The 13056-nt window shown below is 43.2% G+C and overlaps 1 protein-coding gene across 3 annotated transcripts in view; it reads right to left on the bottom strand.

The window, feature by feature from the left end:
* PTPN3 (protein tyrosine phosphatase non-receptor type 3) overlaps positions 1-13056 on the bottom strand; it is a 178691-nt gene that overhangs the window by 138491 nt on the left and 27144 nt on the right. Inside the window, exon 1 of one of the 3 annotated variants that reach the window (XM_054817308.1) lies at positions 844-992. The exons of the other annotated variants lie outside the window; for them this stretch is intronic. The gene's annotated coding sequence lies outside the window, so the exon portion shown is untranslated. Of the gene's footprint in view, positions 1-843; positions 993-13056 lie in introns of those variants that run through there. 3 annotated transcript variants of the gene reach the window in all.

Below are 13056 nucleotides of genomic sequence, written 5' to 3'. Positions count from 1 at the left end.
GATATGGACATTACGTATTGGAAATTTTTAGATCTCCACACTATAAGTCAGCACCCAAAACGCTTAAAGTAACCTCTGTGGAGACCAGGCAGCCTTTCAGGTGAGGTAGCTCCTGCTACAGTACCACAAACTACTTATCTCCGGGCTTTGGGTTTGGATGCCTCGGCAGACCCGTGCCGAGCACCCGTCCCGCCGTCCGGGCGGGCAGGGCCGCTCCGCGCCCGCAGCGCTCCTCTCCTAAACCCGCCTAAGGCACTCGGTGCTCGGCCGGGCTCGGAAAAAAAAACTCTAAGGCGAGGTGCTCGCCAACGATTTGGGGGGGGGGGAAAGTCGGATGAGGGAAGGAGTCAACAAAGGCAAGCGGAGCGAGCGGGGACGGGACGGGACCTGTCCCCGTCCCCTGCCCGGGGACCCGACGGTGCCCACCTGCCCAGCCGCCGGGCCCTCACGCCCCGCTGAAAGCACAAGGCGCGGAGCGGAACAGAACGGAGCGACCCCGCGGAGCAGCGCCGCGCTCCGGGGCGCCCCGAGCTGCCCACTGCCCGCCCGCCGGCACGGCACGGCAGGCTACAGGCTGACAGCCAGCACGGCACCGCCGCTCACCTTCCCACTCGCTTCCCCCCTCGCCCCCGCCAGCCGCCGGGAGCAGCCCTCTCCCCCACCGCCGCTCTCCCGCGGGGCCAGCGGCCGGCCGAGGAGGAAGAGGAGGGAGGCGCGGGGGCGGCCCCGGCGGCACCGCCGCCCCCGCCTCCCGGAGGCACCCCGGCGGCGCCAACTTTCCCCACAGCCCGGCTTCCGCGCCCCGCGCCGCTCCCGCTACCGCCCCGCCGCCCCGCCCGGTACCTGCCGCGCCGCACCGCACCGCCCCGCGCCGCCGCCGCCCCGCTCCCCCAGGGGGCGCAGAAGGCCGTTGCGGCCGCCGCCGCCGCGCGAACCAAGGCGAGCAGGTGCGGAGCGCGGAACCACGGAGCTGACCCCGCTCCCGCCGCCGCCGCCGGCTCCTGCGCCTGGGCTGGGCGGGGAGGGGCGGGGAGGAGCGCGCCCGCCCGCCCGCGCCCGCCCCCTAGCGGACTGACAGGCCGGACCCGGCCGCCCCCTCCAACTCACCGCTTCGGCTCCACTCGGATCCCTTCGGTACTTTCCGCCTCTTCCGGAAGGGGGAATGGGCGAGGCGGGGCGGGAGGGGTGAATAGGGGCGTAGTCACCCCGGGGGAGCTGTTCCCTCACCGACTCGCGGCGGGTGCGCATGCGCCCTGGCGCGGGTGCCCGGCGGGCACCTGTCGCCTCACGGCGAGGCTGCCCGGGCGGTGGCAGTGGCGACCCCAGTCCCTGCCCCAGCGGGAGGGCAGGGCAGGGCAGGGCAGGGCAGGGCAGGGCTTGTTCCCGGAGCTGCCCTGCCTGTGGGGCACGTAGGAGTTTCAGCGCGCGGCTCCAGAGGTTAGCACGAGACTGGCGAGGGCCGCCTCAGGCGCTTGAGGCCCAGGCCGGCTGGGAGACTGGGCGAGGAAACGAGTAACCGAGCCTCTACTTGCGTTATTGCCTGGGTTAGTAAGGAGGCAAACGCAGAGGTATTCGGAGTGTCATCAAAGAAAGCGGTTTATAGCCCACCTTATCCACTCACCTATCCCGAAGGGAGGTGTACAGGTCTGGCCGGCAGCGAGGCCAGGGTCTGAGGTCGCCAGAAGGCAGGGGCAGGCATGCTGTGCCTCCTGCTTTCCTCTCGCTTTCCTACTTCATACACGGCGTGCTGCAGCGCCGTGCGGAGGGATTAGTTCAGGTCTTGCAAGCGGTATAACTGTGTCAGAGCAACTCTACACCCATGCTAATTAACTCAGCCTTTCAGCAGAGCTAATTAACTGAAGCAGAATACCTCAATGGCCGAGCAATCCGGTAGTTTGTTTTCTCCAGTGGCAAAGCCGCTAAAGAAATTTCCAGATGCTTGTTCCACCCTTGTGGCACAGTTGTGCTAATGCAACTAACTGTAAATGAGATCAGTTAAACAGTCCAGGTTAAAGCGCACACAAAAACTCTCTTCAAATGTGCGTGAAACTCAGATGATGTTTTCCTGATCTGTTTTGGATTCTGTCCTCAGACATCTCTGTTAACAGAAATGCAGGAGTGGGAGCAGGGAAAGAGTGAAATGTGCCAGAAGCTCTGTGTAAGAGACACAAATCCAGAGAAAACCAGACAAGCGTATCACACTACTCCTTGACATGGCTATATAGTTTCAAATTCCAATATGACCCTTTCCAAACTTAATTTAGGGACCTCTGTGCTGCATTGCATAGTATAAACATGCCTGCAGTGGAGATGTGGCTTTCCAAAATGCAGCTTGGCTTTTATACTCTGCTTGGTCTGTACTGCTTATCTAATCAGCCATTCCTTGGTACGTGACTTTGGGTGAAGTAACTTCAAGGTAGCAACTCCAGATGCAGCGAAGGCAGGAGAATGGGAGCCAGCTTGTGCATGTCCACACAGCACTGCCTATCTAAATTTGAGTACTGGGAGGAGCGTAGCTATATCATATGTTTTCCCACCGGGGACAATGCACGCTGCTGCTCAGCATGGCTTATTCACAGGGTTTTTCAGATTTCCTGCAGTTTCCACTCTGGGCAGTTCTGTCTTACACTCATAAAGATGCACATTAATACCTACCCTGAAGAGCAATCTATCTGAAAAAGAGCGATCTATCTGAAAGACTTGATTGAGAAAGCCAGCTAATAATCTAATCCCTCTACATTTATAAAAGCTACATAGACTTAATCTTCCACACATTTAAATCCTAATGAAATATTGAAAGTCAACAGGCTTCATTCCAGTTAACTTGTTCTGAGACTCAAAGAGGGAATAAGTTCATTTGTTACCTCTGTAACATTCTTCCAGAGTGTGAGAATATTTGACTTGGGAATGGTAGAGTTTGTAGAAAAGCACTGACATTGCCATCCCAGATCAGCCCATTAGGTCAGTGTGTTCCTAGCAGAACCTCTCCTTCGTGAGTGAGGATTAGACCTCTCTAAACCTTTGTGTGCCATGGAAGGAAGTTAAACTTTCTTTGAACTGGTGCTCTGCATTTTCCAAACAGTCACAGAATCACAGAGTGGTAGGGGTTGGAAGGGACCTCTGGAGATCGTCTAGTCCAACCCCCCTGCTAGAGCAGGATCACCTAGAGCAGGTAAAGTACTAAAGCAGTCAAAGTACTTTTTAATCAATGGTCATCACCTCTTCCTTTAGAGGAAATGCGATAAAATATACAACATAATTGATACATGAAATTAACACATGGCCAAAAGCTAAGCTGCTCCTCCCTATATTAAAGGTTACTGCATCTTGCCCTCTACATAGTCGCATGTAAGTCTATAGGAGCATCAATTTAGTGACATGATAGCCACTACATTCCAATTAATCATAGTCAGGGCCTGATGACTTTTAGAGATGAAATGGAAGTGTATTAAGCATTTTATTTAGTTGTACAATTCCTATGTTTCCAGTAGGAACAAAGCTGTTCAGCTAGATAACTCTTTCATTGCAACATCAAAAATTAAACTCTTGGACCTTTAAGGAAATACGTAATCCCAGTCTTCCTGTATGTTAAAACTATTACCTGTTGCATGAAGTACTGTCAGTCATACCAGAAAGAAGAGTATCCCCCGCGCTGTTGACTGGGAGTTGCAGATTTAATGGGAACAAAAACCAGCTTTCTATTACACACAATTACTTACAGCTCTAAAATTCTATTCTTTCCAAAATTCTGTTCTTTCCCAAATTCTTTGGTTGTATGGAAATGCAGAGAATCCTGTACTGATTAAGAGCAGGGAAGAGAAGAAGGAATATAATAGCTATGATTGCCCCACACAGGGTATCATAGAAGCACTAGTGGATTTCTCCTGCCAATAGATGGTTTCTCTCCCACCAAGTGTGATATCAGCTAATAATAAAATAGCTGTGTTTCAAAAACACTTCTATATGTGAGTGTTCCTACACATCACCTATTTTTTTAAAATATGCTAAATTAGATAAATATGAATTCACTACCTCTAAGTCATTTTCCTATCACACAATAAACATGTGGACAAAATACTAATTCCATGAAAATAACAGCTTGAAATTAAAAATAAATAACACCACTCTCCTAAAAAAAAAAAAAAACAAAACGAAACAAGCCAGGATAAAGGTTATCTCTGTTAATTTCACCTTCTGTGGCAGAGGCATTATTATTTTCTGTAATTACATTAACACACTATTTTTTGCAGGATTGTCTCCCATTCATTGCCTGTCTCAACAGCTGCCTTCACTGCATGTTAACACCTACAAACTGGATGGCTACTGTCATCCTGTTGAGTATCCAGCTGAAAACATCTAGGAGAGGCTGTTTTTCAACTCTCAGTTCCTGCGTGTGTTTAGTCACATCTCTGAGCACTTCTCTAAATAAAAAAAATCACAATCTGCACCTCTGTTCAGCTTACTCAGACAAGGAAAGCCCTCAGTTACTGATCAGAGCGAAGAAGTCCTGCTGGTGTGACTTCCTCAGCATCACCCAGAAGTGTTGTCACAGTAGCAAACATCTCTGATAGCAGTTTGTGCAGTTACCTAGACAGGGATCAGGTGCTGCTTAAAACAAGGTAAGGAAAAAAATATGTAGGCAGTGTTACTGTTAATATAGATAAGTTCTGCAGTTGTGGTACTTGTAGTGGTACAAGGAAAAGTGCAGCACTGTAAAAAGTTGAGTAGAAGAGAAGGCTGCTTATTTGAGCAGCATAGACAGCTTATGCTACCCCTTGGCAGGTTCAAGAACACCTTAGGCTGGCTTTCTTTTCTCAGTGTTAGTAGCCAGGGAAAGATTAGCAGGAAAACGTATTGATCACTGCTGGGCTGTGACTTAGATTGACGTAAAGCACAGACCATGTTTTAAGAGAGGTATAAAATGATTCTGTTATACTTAGTATCCAGTTTTGGACAATCTACAGGAAAGTAGTATGAATAACAGATTTAGCAAACAAATCTAATGGAATAAAGTTAAAGATTTAGACAAGCTAGGGATGGGCACAAGACAACAGGACAACTGTCTTCAGTCATGTACAACATCCCCTGTGGCTGGGATGAAGTGCAAACAGCTTGATTCAAATCAAAGATTACAATTACATGTTAGAACAAATCTTTCTGGATGTAAAAAACCAAGCTACCTAGGCAAATGGCAGAATCTCTTTTACTGCATGTTTTAAGTGCAGCTTAAGTAAATATCCTGTATCTAGGGATTGATCCCTTATTAGAGAGGAGTAAAGAAAAAGACTTCCTGAGGCATCTATCAACACGTCTGTAGTCTGTATGACCTGTGGAGGGAAAATGCTTTAGGCTTGTGTTGTCAAGACCAGCAAGCCTCTACTGAGTAAATATATTTATGTAGGTATATATATATGTATATGTGCACACACACAAATTTTCAGAAGTTAATCAGCCAAATTTAAGAGGATTTCCTTCAGGGCAGCAAAAAGCTCCTTGCTGTCATAATCATGGATGTGCTAAAGCTTCTCAATAGATAGTTACAAAGAGGGGGTTTGTGTGTTTGTTTTTAGTTAGCCATTCTTTATCCTAACTCTTCTTCTTGAAAAGGCTAAATTATGCTTAAACTCAGTTCAGCCTGAGGCAGAAGCTCATGATGGGAAACTTCATCCCAAATAATGAAATTCTGGCACAGTTCTAACTGAAACTGGATCTTTATAAGGAAAATGTTTGACAATCCAAGCTGTAGACTTGGTCACTCTGCCTTATAGATAGATCCACATACGTGTGCGCAGAATGAGCTTCACTCCACTTCCAGAGACACTAAAGTTCTAACAACCATCCTTATCTCAAGTTCATGAGATATATTTTGAAGTCCCAGTCTTCTAAAAACATAAACCAACAGCAAACTTTCCAATAAACATTAAGTGGCTTAAGGTATGTTCGCACTGTCACAAAACACTTGTTTAAGTGAACACTGTGAGTATACACACCAGCAGTGAATGTTGCTCAGCAGTTAGACAGTAACTTGTCTGGCCAAAGTCTGCATGGATGTTCTCCTCCTCCCACACTTTGGCTGAGATTGTCAAAAGTGCCTACGTTTACTTACAGGCGTGCATGAAGCAGGTCATGTTATGCACTGATTTGTGAATTAGTGACAGAGTGGAAGGGTACATGAAAAAATTGACACAGGGTACTTACAACTTACAATGTTGCACTTAATCCTAACCAGTGAAAATGTACAGGACTATAAAAATATATTTCTAAGGGAAACAGTGAAAGTACAATCAACTCAACCATTTAAACTTAGGCAGAACATTGTAGATTAAAATTTGTTGCTGGGAAATTACTCTGTGCATACACGTATAGAAAATTAATCATTTTTATCTCTACTTTGATTATCTGATCAGTAGTATGGTGAATATGTATTTACATGAATATTGGCCTTTCTGTCACTGACAAGTATACATCTCAAATTATCTTGTTGGCTTGGTCTTCCTTTACTCTTCCTTATGGCCACTCAATCATTCCCTCTTATCAGCAATATATAATTATTCTAAATTATGAAAGAGGGAGACATATGTTATAACTCTCATATTTTTCTTGCATTCACCTGTAACAGTATTTCCCTACTTCAGGATATATCTTTTTGAATCTAAAAAAATACAATTCATAGGAAAGAAGTGTCAAATAATTTTTGCTTTGTCTAAAAATTGCAAATGTTTTAAATTTAGCAATTAACCATGAGAAGCATATTTAAATGGGCCTTATTTAAATGAACCCAGTATATATATATATTTAATATAGCTGCACAAGAGAAACAACGTGGCACTATGCTAATTTTCCGTAAAACAGATTTTGTTCCTTCCAAAATTACCACTCCCTATAGTATAACAGGAGCCCATTTTAAGTTCTGTGTCATTTGAATTTGAGATGGAACATTGAAGAAAGCTGCTTTAATTGGAGCTTGAAAGATACGGAATTGAGCCTGCAGGGAATGTTGGGCACTTTTCTTGTCGTTCTGGTTGATTGATTTGCATGATGTGGGTGGGGAATGTTGTTGATCAGGCTGTCCATTTTAATTTTGTACTGGTTGTGTCAGCTTTAAAGTGAAGTACGAGCTCAGCTTTAAAGCAAGGGGCAAGCATACAAGCTTTAGAATAGACACTGTGCTGCAGGCTAAAATAAGTAAAATAGCACCATTTACAGTTTTTTGAAAAGTGCGATACTTAAGTGAACTCAGAATATTGTATGCTGCAATACATTATCATTAGTCTCTTGCATTGAATAAGTGCCTTCTCTTTTTTTTGTATCCTGATTCACATGTATATAAACAAGCTGGAAGAAAAGTCTTTAAACTTAACACATCACTTTCCTGGTTCCTTGAGAAATACTGCTCTGAATTTAGCAGACAACCAGCAAGCCTTAATGATGAGACTTGATATGTCCCCTAAAGGAAAAAAAAACCCAACAACCAAAGCTGATTTTACTGTTCTGATTTACATTGCAACGTATGCCAAACCTGACCTGGCTGCCATCAGTGCCACCGTGTCTTGCTGCTGCTTGATTTCCTATCAAATCATTCTATTTAAGAGGGGTTGAATCAGTCTCCTAATTTGTTGCTACATGCACATCTATTGCAATCAGACTTTCTTTAAAAACACAAAAGCAGACCAACTCCAGACTTACTAGTTTTCTGCAAACCACTTCTGCCCCGAGTGTTTAACTGGGTAACTGTTCTTGCTGCATTGCTGGTAATACTGCTGTGACCATCGTGAAAACCAGAAGCACCTTCCAACAGATGGCATATAGGCCAATTAATGACATTAGTGCTTCTGTGTTATTTGGCATCCTACATGAATTGAACAAATAGCCTTCCCTTTTGCCTGTGTTATCATACAGAAGAATTCATTAATGCTCTCAAAAATGAAAAAAAAAAAAAATCAGATCCCTCTTCCCACCCACTCCCCACCCCCTGACAAAGAAACCATACGTTTCAGGAGATTAGTAATAGAGCAGCTTCTTTCTGAAGGTCACAATTAATGCAAAAAAAAAAAAACCCACACCTTAACTATACTTCTTTTAAGAGGTTGTTAATGAAATGTGCAAATGCCTCAGCATTTTCGTATTCAGCACAATTCAGTCCAGTAGCACACAGGGTTATAATGTACCTAAGGGGAAAAGACATAAAGAATTAGGTCTGGAGTCTGGGGATCAGAAGGCAATAGTTTGACTAGACTAATTGATTTCCAGACCGATGTTTTAAAAATCTATACAGTGAAAATACTAATGAGGCCCTGTTTTGGAGGGAGGAGAAGTTGTTCTGAATTTAACTACAACCTTTCAGTAACTATGAGGTCTTGTGCTCCAGGTATTTAGGAGGTAAAGCAGCTGGAGAGGTTTTCTTCCTATGAGACATCCAAACATGTATATGTCTGGGTCTATCTGTTGCGACATGCACAAAAAGCAGTATATGTCAGAGGACTTAAAAGCTGGATGTTGTAGCATTCAACTTCCAGATGCCCAGCTCTGGAGTAAAATCAATCAGCACTCCTACATGCAGCTCTTGAGCTGCTTCAGCAGAGTATATAGGAAAAGTTTTCCAGCTCGTGTTGGAGAACTGCCAACACGCTGAATTGGGAGTGCTTGGTCAACATCTTCAGGAGAAAGATGCCGGTGTTAGTGGTAGGAAGTGCTCCCTACACAGATACCTGTTAAGTCTCACATCTCTACCTCAGGTGCTCCAGAGAGGCACCTCTGTTCAGTTGGGATGTATTTCCTGGAAGTGTGCTCTTGAACACAGGTAGGATTTATGTCCCATATTTCTGGTTCTCATTAGGACCAGGTATTACCTAAGCCGTGGCTTCTAAGCCCTGGTGGTACAAATGTGAGTGTCTGCAACTCAAAGGACGTAGACTGTGCGTTACCAAAATCAAGTGCCTCTAAAGTCTCTGATTTGTTGCCTTGTAAACACTAAGGGTTATAATGCAAGAGTTTTAAGTTTAGTCCCAAGTACCACTCTAGGCTTTCTAAACACCCATGTTGTATCTGGCCTTTTATGCTGTTCATACTTATCCTGATTCTTGTGAGAAATGATCTGAAGCTCAGACAGGGCTATTATCATTCTGTGAATTACACAGATAGAGAAGAATTAAAAGAGAGCATTAAGCCTGCATTAAGTCATGCACCCCCAAATTAGGAAATAACGGAGTTAAAATCATTCATAGATTTATAATTGTGCCCTCCTAGCAAAGTTCTCAATTACAGGGTCCCATTTAATATTGGAATGCTACATATTCCTTGTCACAAAGCTATCTTTTGGGGGGTTACTGAACCCTTTTAAAGTATTGGCCAGTTTTGAGAAGAAACATAACCTTCTGATTTTTTCCTCTTTGTTACAAAACCATTTCTGAAGTTCAACATGATTTCTCAAAAGTTAGAATTTGGGGCAGTCCAAAGCTACCCAGACAATGGCGATTAGTTTTCCTCTCCCTTAATCACCTTGTGATGAGGTTTGTGGTGACCCTGGTGTCCTTGCAAGGCAAAAATAGGAAAACGTGTCCAGAGCAAAGGAAAAGATGGTTTTGTCACAGCTTGGCCCTAGATTGGCTTAGGCTGCTCTGGATCTGAGTTGAGTAAATGCTTGTGGACAGAAGTCTGTTGGGTAATGAGAGGCAGTGGGAGGGCAAGGAGAGGAAACAGGAGGGAAGGATAACAGCCTTTGAAATTCATTGTTTTAAATAGTGTGGAATGGGGATGTTCTCAATGTTATTTGTCACTGGCTATTTCTTTTGTTCATACGCAATAGAGGCTTGGTTGTCTTTAGTCTGCTATGAATGTTTCTGTTGCTTTTCCCTACAGAGTGGGCCAAGGGATGTAAGTGCTTTGCTGCTATTTTGGACTCTTAGGTCCATACTTTAGATCCTTAGATTGACTTGTTCCTTTCCAGAGTAAAGAGGACCAAGATTTGTTGTCCAGGTCCTGGCACTGGAGTCAAGTGCTCTCATTCCTAATTACTCTGAGCAGAGACACATTCCCCAGGGTGACCAGGTGCCTAAGCAACCTTTTCAAATTGCTTTAGATAGAGAAAGAAGTCAAATCATTATTTCCTACTTTCCTAGTAAAGGATCAAAGCCAGCATTTCTAGATTAAACATGTGGTAAGAGTGGCATCTAATGGCTCTGAAATCCTCAGGATGGTGGGGGAGGGCATGCTGATTTTTGAAGGATCACATGTAGATGTTTTTCCATTTTTATTAGGAAGTGTAGGAGCAAACCAAGGATTTTGGATGCCACCAGGCATCTAGTTCCACTAGGAACTGCAGTTTTCTATGCTCAGATGCATGTGGATCCTGTGTGGAGCTAGCTTGCCGATATGAACAGTTTGGGTACTTTTGGTTCACTATGATTTCTATAAATAAACGAGTGTATAGCACCATTACATGTTCTTCCTTTCCTGCTTTCCACTCCATATGGGACTTTTATAATTCTAGAATTACAAATATGACATAATCTCCAACACTTCCACTGGTAGCATTACTATCTCTGTAAAGCCTGATAGCTAATAAAAACTGTTTTCAAAGTAGAGCTGATCTCATTGCTGATGCTTGAGTATAAAGATGGTTTGGCATGATAAGATTCTGTATAAACTGATGTGTTTGTTATTGAAACATATCTTAAGTTTTCATATCTACTCAAAAGGGAAAAGAAAAGGAAAAAAAAGGGAAAAAAAAAGATAGTGACTTCTTTCATGGATGGAAATGGAAGAGCAAAAGGATTTTTGAAATCTAACTGAAAGACTATTTTAAGTACGGAAAGAAACAAATTAAGGTGATAAGAGTGGGCTATTTGGCCTTTATGCAAATAAAAATTCAGCTGTTTAGCTACAAGAGAACTGTAGGATTCCTGATGCTTCTCCTCCAGACCTTTCTTTATGAGTCGATAGCTCCAAATAGCAAATGCCAAACACTGCTGTAACCTGGTATGCTACTATCTGGAAATTTCAGATTGCACTCTGTCAAAAAACTGTCAAAGAATACACCGCAGAATAAAGAGGGGGAATTGCTTACAGTGAATTAGAGACTGCTATTCTATTAAGAGAATTAATTGGAGCAAAATAACTACGATTATAGGTAGGAAATATAATGGGAACTTGAATGAAATATATATAGTTATATGACCCACTAATGACTCCAAAAAAAGCCATAAGATGAATGAGTCACTGAGTTTTAAATATAGTTCCCTGCTGCAATAGTTTTATCATCAAACAAGGCTTTGCATGAATTAAAGGGGAGCCGGGGATATATGATGGGGTCCTACAGCCATGCCTCAGTGCTTTGTACACTGACAACAAAGGCAGAGGCTACACAAGTAGTTTCTATTATAAGTGATGTAAGAGAGAAACATTTGCAAAGGGATGACTCACTGATCAGAGGGCTTTCAGTTTGACTGTGATACAGTGGTTCAGATAAATGCGTTCATTATTTTCTATAGCCTGTGACCTTTCCTGCTTCATAAATAGTAACATTTATTTTTCTGCACAATATTTATTTTAACATCCTCACTATTGATTTCACTCTATTTCATCAGTTGTTCCAATTGTGAAGTTAGGCTCACTTGCTAATATAAGATCAGTAGCTTTCTAAAGGCAAAGAAAATAGCAAAGTCGTGCTACGATTTTAACAGCTGGGAACAGAAATAGCCTTTGACACAATGCTTTTAAAGTATTTTTTTTACTACATGACACAATTTGTTTTTAAAGAACTGTGATGTGTCTTACAGACACAAGTCTGGCAAAGCAAAGTCATGAGAGGGGTAAAACAAACAAAATGACCTCTGCTCTGCTGGCCACCAAAACAGCACAGGCAAGGAAGTGAAGAATTTTACAAGGTCCTTCGGAAACATAAACCCAGAGACTATATTGCAAATGTTCTTACCATCATTTGCAGTTCTGTCTCTGAAGGTCATTTCTAATTTCAGCCACAATTTGCATGAAGTGAAGAAGTAATTCAGAAAAAAAGTGGTGGGTTTGGGGGACTATATGTTGCTACAAGGATCTTTTGAGAGCTTATGTGCAAAAGTGTGTCTCGCCACTTTGCACATTTGAAGAAGTGAAAGGAAACTTCAAAATAAGGATAAGAAATGGCAACCTATTTCTTCTTGCTCACATTTCCCCTCTCCTGTACCGTATATGCATACTTCTTAAAGAGATAAGAGGAACAAACTTCATTGCTGCTGTGCTGCAAAAGTCCATAGAGACAAGCAATGATTTATTTCTCAAAATAAATAAAATGGAGGGCAGCCTTCTTTCCCTGGAAAAATTTGGCATCATTTACTGATATGAAACCACAACAAGCATCTGGTATTTAAAAGCTATTAAGAACCCGGCCCAGCCAGCCTTTCTTATGTCTGTAGTTCAAATAAATTGGCTTACTCTTCAGAATGATCATGGGATGAGAGCACAGGGCTTGCCTCTTGGCGTGAGCGACTGCTGCGCACCATTGCCTGAGCTCATCCTGTCAAAGCAACAGAGCTCTGAGTTTAAGCTGCCATTCAATCCCTAGTTTAGCACAAGCTGTTTATAAGCTCTCCAGTAGCTTGTTAATACAACACCATTTACATTGATTATAATGACACCAAAGGAGTAATTAAGAGAGAGTATTTTAACTGTACCTGAATTTAACTTGTCCTTTGTTGCTATTCAGATCATCTTGTGTGTATATAACCTCATCTTGAAAACATATATGTAAAAATAGGATGTTCGTAGCAAAAAGTACTCCAGAAATATAACAGTATTATGCATGAGAGTGTGCAGGTCTAGCTGATTTGTTCCTTTCAATGTCAAGACAACTGTCACGTGCACAGAATTTCTTTGAGTTAGCATGTTCAATAAATTCATCCCTGGCAACAGTGCTGATGTCCAGCATTAGGGTTACAGACCATACTTCTATAAAAATCCTTTCTCCCATCTACTGTGAAATTCTGGTGGTGCAGCTCAGAGAAATGGGAGAAATATAGCAGGCCTGAAGCAAAGGATGAAGAGCTTGCAATGTCCCCATGC

This window comes from Grus americana, chromosome 2 (assembly GCF_028858705.1).
Source record: "Grus americana isolate bGruAme1 chromosome 2, bGruAme1.mat, whole genome shotgun sequence".
NCBI lineage: Eukaryota > Metazoa > Chordata > Aves > Gruiformes > Gruidae > Grus > Grus americana.
Note: the sequence above shows the minus strand (reverse complement) of the source record. Positions and strands in the feature narration are given on the sequence as shown.